Source organism: Urocitellus parryii, chromosome 1 (genome assembly GCF_045843805.1).
Source record: "Urocitellus parryii isolate mUroPar1 chromosome 1, mUroPar1.hap1, whole genome shotgun sequence".
Lineage (NCBI taxonomy): Eukaryota > Metazoa > Chordata > Mammalia > Rodentia > Sciuridae > Urocitellus > Urocitellus parryii.
In genome coordinates this window covers 284,180,038-284,188,579 of record NC_135531.1, presented here as the reverse complement: position 1 = coordinate 284,188,579, position 8,542 = coordinate 284,180,038, and positions in this window count along the sequence as shown.

Genomic DNA, 8,542 nt, shown 5'->3' with positions numbered 1-8,542 from the left:
AGGAGGCAAGGCTCTCCTGGAATGCATGCACATCGGTGTAACAGCAGAATTGTTTCAGACGCACAGCTAAGGAAAGAAAACATGGCAGTGTCTTACCCCGGCCTTCCTGTGAGCAGAGCTCCAGCCAAGCCAACACCACAGTTTCTTGGGACAGTGGGCTCATCTGTAGGCTGCGGATGCCCAGTCCCACAGGACCTTCCGGGCCCTCGTGAAACACGTGTCAGAACTGCTGAGCTGGGGAAGGGGGAGCATCTCACTACTGTCTGGCTTTCCCCAGGTCGCAGGCACTCAGTTGGATCAAGTCCTTTGCCTTTCCAGCATGAGGGACAGTGAATGCCACATGGTTCCCAAGTGTGTCCCACAGAAGTCTTCTAGAAAGCCCAAGGCTAGAAGCAAGGCCTGAGCCTCTGCCCAAGCAGAAGGCTGTGCCTGGGTCCTGCCCATCAAGCCTGCCTGAGCCTGGGTCGAAGAACAGAGCTGAGACTCTACAGCAGTGGGCAGAGATGTCCTCCTGAGGAGCCACTGCCACTCAACAGTAGGGACTGTCTCAAGCACTTGACATGACTCCAGGCTCAGCCCACCTTGCACTGCAGTGAGAAAATGGGTGCACAACACACTCAGCCTGATGCACACGCTGTGGTGGAGCCATTTCGGGAGTCAAGACCAGCACAGAAGCTCCTAAGCAAGCTCTGCAGAGCCTGAGAGACCAGGCCGTGGTGTGGGCAGGGCCTGTGTAACAGAGGGCAGCCCACCACTCCCATGTCCCTCTTGCTCTCTCCCTTCTGCAGCCATGAATGACCTGCACAGACCCTGGGTAGAATTCACTTCTCTTCAGACCTCTGGAGATCTTGTCTGATTTCTTCCCCTGAATAAAACAAAGCCCCCACGAGGCCGGGCTTCCTGACTCGGGTTAAGTTGGACCTGGTTTACTGCTCACTATTCTCCACAGGAGTCACCTCTAAAGTGCCTGAAAGAAAGCTGCCTTGAATGCAGAAAGCTGCCTTGAATGCAGAAAGCATTCAGATATCCAAATATGCCTCTTACCACCTTTAAAATCATAGCTATGGCTACGTCTTTGACTATGAACCCTTCACAAGCACCTACTTCCAGGTGAGATGTGCTGTAAAAATGGAAGAGGCACATCAAACTGAAAATTCAGTGCATAAAAAGCAAAACAACTCATTAGTATTTCTTATATTAATTACATATTCAAATGATAGTATTTGGGATATTAGAGCTAAATAAAATGTAGGATCAATATTAACTCCATCTATTTCTTTTCTACTTTTTCACTGTGGATACTAGAAATTTTAAAATTGCACACAGGGCTCACATGATGGGGCTGTTGGATAGGCCCAACCTCTGCTGCGTCCCCAGCCTGATTCTCGTTTCCCAGCCACTGTGCTCCCAGGATCAGCCTGGCTCTGATGTGCTCCAAGGCACTCCAGCTGCGGGATCCATGCAGCTGCTTCTCCTCTGCCTGGGATCACCCCCGGGGCCCCCGCAGTCTCCCCCTGACCTCCTCAGAGGAAGCCCCTGTCCAGCACTCCCGCTGCCCTCACCCTGCTTTATTTTACTTACACTGACACTGCATCCTCATATTACAGGGACAATAAGTGGACAGATGAATGTGATAGGGTTTTGTTTTCTTGTAAAAATGTTTGGATGATGCCCAATCCAAAAAAAGAAAACAAATTGCCACCTCAGTGGTGCATGTTGTCCTTTGGCGGTGGCCTTTCGACCTACATTGACTCCCTCCCCACCTGCACAGATCCTTCAGTGAGGCTGAGGAGCAGGGTGGCTTCAGGTCTTCACAAGCTCTTCTCTGGGCAGGGATGCGGACAGGTGCTGAGGTGTCTCTCAGCCTCTGCTCTCTGCCTCAGTGACAGCAGAGGGCAGCAGAGTCCTGCCTGGGCAGCGTTCTGAGCCAAGAAGACTGGTGAGTGCAGGGTACAGCAAGTCCCTTCCAGGGAGAAAGAGCTCAGGAGCCCCAGTGTGTCTGGAGTGGGACTCACAGCGAGGCGGGTTTCTTACATCTAATCACATGGAGGACACACTTCTGGAGAAGAGGATTAGCGTCTTTGGACCTTAGAGCATTACAGCAACCTTGCTGTAATGTCATCTTATGGTGATTGTTTACATTTCCAATTTCTGTGTTATGTATTCATTTTTTTTCTTTTTTATCATTTTATTTGTAAGGACTACAGGGCTGGTGTAAGCCCATACTGATGGGCAGGTGTTTATGAGGTCTACACTTGCATCTCACTGACAGCAGTGAAGACTACCTTGCTGTGCTGGATAATTCCTGCATTTCTAAAGATGACCCTGAAGAACAGACAGTCTGACCTGTACCCTTGCATGGGACCCCAAGATAAGAACCTTCCTCAGCCTGTTGCCATGGCAGCACCAAGCGCATCAGCAACAGATGGCAAGTGAACGACAAGCCGCGAGAGTGAGGCTGATGTGATGGTTGCGGGACTTCCAGCCACACCAGCTAGACGTGCAGATGTGCTTCCTAAAACATAAGGGAAGGTCCAGTTCCCAAGAAATGTTGTTCAAAATCCAGTAGGTAGTGGGGTTCGTCCACAAGGAATTACTATCTTGGTCCATTAGCAACTTTAAAAAAATCTAGTAAGAAACTCTGGTAGATCAGCAGCATAGGGTAATTAACCTACTGCATTTTTAAAGTGTTCAATACATTTACAAATGGGATTGCAGTTGTTTACTCATCTACATGGTTCCTGGCAATAAAGTGGTTCAGGGAAGCCGCCTTTGACCTTGACGTGACTTTGGCATGTTGGCCAGGCAAGGCAGCTAGTGCCTGGAGCTCCCTCCACCAACCAGGACATGCCTCAGAAGGAGTTCAGTTGGTCACTGAATTTCCCCTCAAAGTCTCCTGCTGTTTTGACACCTACCACTCACTCGGGCATCTGCTAGCATGCTCGGGCTGCTTCTGGTGAGAGGCTATTACGTCCTCTAGAAATTCTGCTTAGGAAAATCATACCCCAAATCCTTTGAGCCAGAGGCCAGAGATTTGCTTTGTGAAGCCATAACCACAGTTACCACACGGGCAGCTGCTGGAAGATTCCTTTGCTGTTTATGGCCTCATGTACAAGTCTCAGGCTGGATTGCTCAGGCTTTGTCTGAATTCAGTACTTAACTTTGAATTCTAGGTATTTAAAATTCCCACTCAGTCTCAGGCACATAACCTTATTAATTGGATTCTCAAGAGATAGTTGAAGATAATGTTGAGTAGGTCTTTTAGATATAAAACAGGATTAAAGAGCTTCATTCTGTTGAAGTTATTTACCACTGGATACTCTGAATATAACTGTATTCCTAAAGACAGTGAAGTTTAAGGCAGCCATATGAAGAATAGAAAAGACCTCCATTATTATTTACATAGTATTGAGGAAAAGATGAACAAAATGAAAAGAACTACAAGAAAAACATAACATGGGTGTAGGATAGACATCACTTTTTTGAATTTATGCAGATATTGTCAGGGGAAAATTCTATTTTCACTTATAATAATCCTATCCACGCATATACACCAACAAATTTGTAACCAGAAACCCAACCAAGATTAAGGAAGAGGGAAAAGGGCTTTGCACTGTGAATCTGTACTTGAAGGAAGAAAGACCTGAATAGTGATTTGCACTCTTTTGATAGATGCACTCAGGAACTGTACAAGACTGGAAGTGCATGTTTGATTAAAAATGGAACCAGCCCTCCTCTGTACTGAGCATGGTTCTAGGCACTATGGATATTTCTGGGGTGCAGGATGCACTCCCCCAACCTCTGGCACCTTGGCATTTGAGAAGCACCAGGAGCAGAGATCACGCTGGCTTCTTCCTGCTGCTCTCCCTTGTTAGGGATGAGGGTACCTAAGGAATCAAACACCTGCTCAGAAGCAGGCAAACTTCACTTTTGCAGGAGGGTGTGCTACCAAGAAAGTCTGGCCAGCAGGCACATGTGGGCAGGCAGTCCACTGCTTCTATCCCTAAGGCAGCACTGCCCCTCACTCAGATAGGAGGAACTGGGGATTCCAATCTACGTGACTGGCTAATTTAAAAATGGGGGTGGGCAAAGGGAAGGGCTGGAGTTCAAGTGGCTAGACCGGACACAGGTTGGGGAGCTCAGGATGGACGTGAGGGGAGGCATTTGGGCCATCCTCTGGACACTGGATCCAGGAAGTTAGATAGGCTTCAGGATGCCTTTCTGACATCCCGTTTTTACATTTAAGGCTAAATACTATATTCTGAAAATGGACCAACAGACTTTCTATTTCGCACACCCTGAAGCAGCCATAAAAGAACCCTTCCTCTAAGGCAGGCATAAGACTATCATTCCTACAGTCCTCTCTGTACCTGAGGAAGGGCCCTAAGACAGAAGGCCCAGAGGAGTCTGTGCAAACAGGACTTGCAGATTCCCCAGTTTCCCCCCATCAGTCAGACCCCCTTGCCCAGCTGTGCTTCTCCACAAGGGTTCATTTCAGCAAACTAAGCATAAGCATGTGGCTTCCCTGAGTCCCAGGGTCCTCTTCTGAAGGCCCCTGTGTCGGATTTACATTAAGAGGCTGGAGAAATAGCTCAGTGGAGGAGCACTTGTGTGGCATGAGTGAGGCTCTGGGTTCAATCCCCAGCACCAAAAAATGATGAAACAGAACAAAAACCTAAAACATTTATCTTAAATTCATTTACATGATTTTCTCTTGCAGATGTGATGTTGCTTTGTGGTGGGGTCTCAGCCAAAGTCCTGGTAGTAGGCGTGGATAAGACTGGTTCTTCTCCCCTATGCCACAAACACGAAGGAGAAAAGCAGCCTGCCTCCTGGTGGAGTGCCTGGGCTGGCAAGAGGTGACAAAATAGCCCAGCACGTTTACTTCACACATAATTCCAGCGCCATGCAAGGCCTGCAAAAGCCAAAGTGCAGGCCTAGGGTTGCAGGAACGCATAAGGAGGAAACAACTTCCGAAAAGACCTTACACACCTGCCTCTCCACATGGGTTGGAGCTGGAAATAAATCAGCTTAGCAACCCACAAACACAAAGTCTAGGCACTTTGTAAGTTCATCTTAGGTTCTAGTAAGGCTGTTTCTTTATAATGACAGCCCCAACCATTTAGTTTTCATGGTTATTTGGGATTCCACTTTATTGAGTCATGACATGAGTCTCTCTTGAACAGAGTACTCCCCCTTACTCATTTTTGTGGTCTCCCCACAGCATCTAACACGGGGTTGGCACTCAACAACATTTTTTGAGCTATGTAATGGGTGAGTATATTCTAATGGGGCAGATGAAGTGGCAGAAAGCAGGTTGTTCATTGCTGGGTCAACAAAAACAAGGGAAGTCAGATAGACCCCTCAAAACATCCCCTCCAGCGCTGCAAAGTGACGCAGCTCTGAGCATGGAAAAGCTGAGCTTCCACCACCTCCCACAGACTGTTCTTGGCAGAAAATACACAACACCCAACCAGAGAATTCTGTTTAATAGGAGAAGAACTTAGTATTTGTTCAAGATATTTTCTTTTTTCGGGGGAGGGGGTACCGTGGATTGAACTCCGAGACACCGACCACTGAGCCACATCCTCAGCCCTTTTTTTGGATTTTATTTAGAGACAGGGTCTCACTGAGTTGCTTAGCACCTTGCCATTGCTGAGCCTGGCTTTGAACTTGTGATCAGCTTCAGATCCATCAAGATAGATGAGTAGAAAAGCAAACAATATGAAAAAGCAAGGGAATAAACCATTTAGAACAATACAGAATACCTCAACCACAGACTCCATTTACACCACGGTGGAGAAAATGTCAGAGATGAAATGTGGAAACTTTATGGTTAAACTGATGTATGAGTTGAACAATGACATAAAAAGTGAAATGAGAGAGAAAATACAAGAAATAAGATATTTCAATAAATAGAGATTCTGAAGAAGAGTCAGTCAGAAATCTCCCTCAAAAAGAATCAATAAACCAAATTAAAAATCAAATGAGGGCTGAGGGTATAGCTCAGTTGGTGGAGTGCTTGCCTTGCAGGCACAAGGCCCTAGCTTTGATCCCCAGCATGACCAACCGACTAGATCACTTGAAACAGATATTCAGGCCTCAAAAACAAACTATCTCATCTTTTTAAAAATTATTTTTTAGTTGAAGATGAACACAATACTTTCATTTTATTATGTGGTACTGAGGTTTAAGCCCAGTGCATCACATGTACCAGGCAAGAGCTCTACCACTGAGCCACAACCCCAAGCCCAAATATAATCTTAAAAAGTTGAAATTACTTTACATTTATTGTTCTTGTATCCAGAAAACATGGTGCAGTATTTTTATTGTAAAAGTTCTATAGATTTCTACACAGAAAGCCATATTTTCTACTAATATAGTTTCACTTATTAACTTCTCGACTAAATGTCATTTATTAGTTATTGATTTTTTGATCACTGGTTCACTCTCTCATTATACATATCTTTAGATTTTCAATTCCTTTTTATGTTAGTTTAAGTCAGTTTGTTTTTAGGAATTGGTCCACATCATCTAGTTTATCTTATTTTTTACATACAGTTGTTGATAGTATTCTGAAAAAAATCCTGCTTTTTTTGTAAATTCTGAATTGATGTCCCAAGTTTTATTTCTATCTTTGGTAATTTCAATCTTCTTTGTCTGTCTGTCTCCCTCTCCTCTCTCTCTTTCTTGCCCTCTATGGTTAGATTTAATGGTCAATTTTGTTAATCTTTTTAAGGAAAATGAAATTCATTTTATGTTCACTGGTTCTTTTATCTCAGTTCTGCTATGTTTTTATTTAACTTTTTTCTACTTAACATGTAAATTTAGAACACATTTTTAGTAAAAATTACAAATGTCATATGTCAGTTTTGTCACAATGTATGTTGTGTGACATTTACATCATTACTCCACCCATCTTTTGGTTCATTTTGGGGGGGGGTTCACTCTCATTCCTGACCTTTATGTGGTTTTGAATATAAAGTGAATTCCTTGTACACAGCTGTATCTTTTTATGCAGTACTAGCTATTAAACCCACTGAAGTATGTTGTCAGCCCTTTTTATTTTTTGAGATAGGATATTGACAAGTTGCTGAGGTTGACCTCCAACTGCCATCCTCCTATCCCAGCCTCCTAAGTTTTTATTTTTCATGTTCATATTTATTTTTTAGTATCTTCCTTAAAATTGGAGAGTTGGATCTATTTTCATTTAAAGCAATATTTCTGGTATTTTGCTGTTCATTTTCTTCATGCTCTATGCTTTGTGCTGCAGTCTGGCTGGTCACAAAATCATGAGCCACTCACACCTTGTAGATTCAAACAGCAACTCTTTATTCTTGAACTGTCACCAGCACTCTACACAACACGTTCTGGGGAAATCCACATTCTGGCAAAATTCACTTACTCCACTGGGCTCTGGATCCCAAATACTCTCTGAATCCTGCGAGAACTCAACGGGAACTCAAGGAGCAGGCAGGCGCTTGAGGCATCATGATACGCCCTATTCCCAGCAGGGTACACCTTAAACCTGGAACCACCCTAAACCCAAGGAGCAGGATACTCCCTAATCCCAGCAGGATACACCCTAAACCTGGATCCTCCCTGGTCCTTGAGCAAAGTCACCTTACTCAAGCATACATGCAATGTCACTGCAAATGACCTGGGTCCAAAGGCAAGCCCATTTCCACAGTGGAGAGTCCTTCCTCTAAGCAACATGGGGTAGGCTGACAAGGAAATTGCCATACGTCATTCCTACTTGGCAATGGCTCTCAGCTCTTGTGTTGCATCATTGCAGTTTTTTCCCTCATGTTAGCATATGGTTTTGTTTTTCTTAGTTTTAATTAATATTCTAACCTTATAAAATGAATTTTTTATATCTATTTAGTATCATAAGTATACAAAATTCTGCTTCTTTACAACCCTGTCCCTCAACTCTGATCCATATTTTCATGACAGGATATTTTTATTGTAAGGGTCCGGCGAAGTGTGGGAGGAAGAGACCACAAGAGACTGGCTTCATGCAATAAGCAGGAGGGAGTTTATTGAAGAGGATCCTAATTCAGCGCGCTGAGGTTCCAGGCTCACTCAGGAAGGGAGAGTGGCCCAGAGCCCAGAACAGAGGTCAAGCAGAGCTTAAGTACACTTTATGAGGAGGGCGGGGGGGCTTTGCATACATCAGAACAAATCATCATGAGGCGCGGGAAAATTGAACAACAACTCTGAGACATGATTAGTACATTCATTGGCGGGAACAGGCTGAACGGGGGTGATTGGTCACTCCTAAGCGGGGTACACATTCAAACTGAGCCACCACCTCAGCCCCAAGCTTCTCATTTTTTATTACATGAGAGTATATACATTTTTTCTTTTCTTTCTTTTTGATGCTGGTGACTGTATTCATTGTGCCACTCCCACGGCATGTGTTACCTATTTTCCCTCCATTTCCAGTGCATAGACTGCCTGCATCCTAATGATTACTAGCCATTTTTGGTTATCAGATCTGCTTTCATGTTATTAAAGAGTTTGTGTTTCACTGATTAAT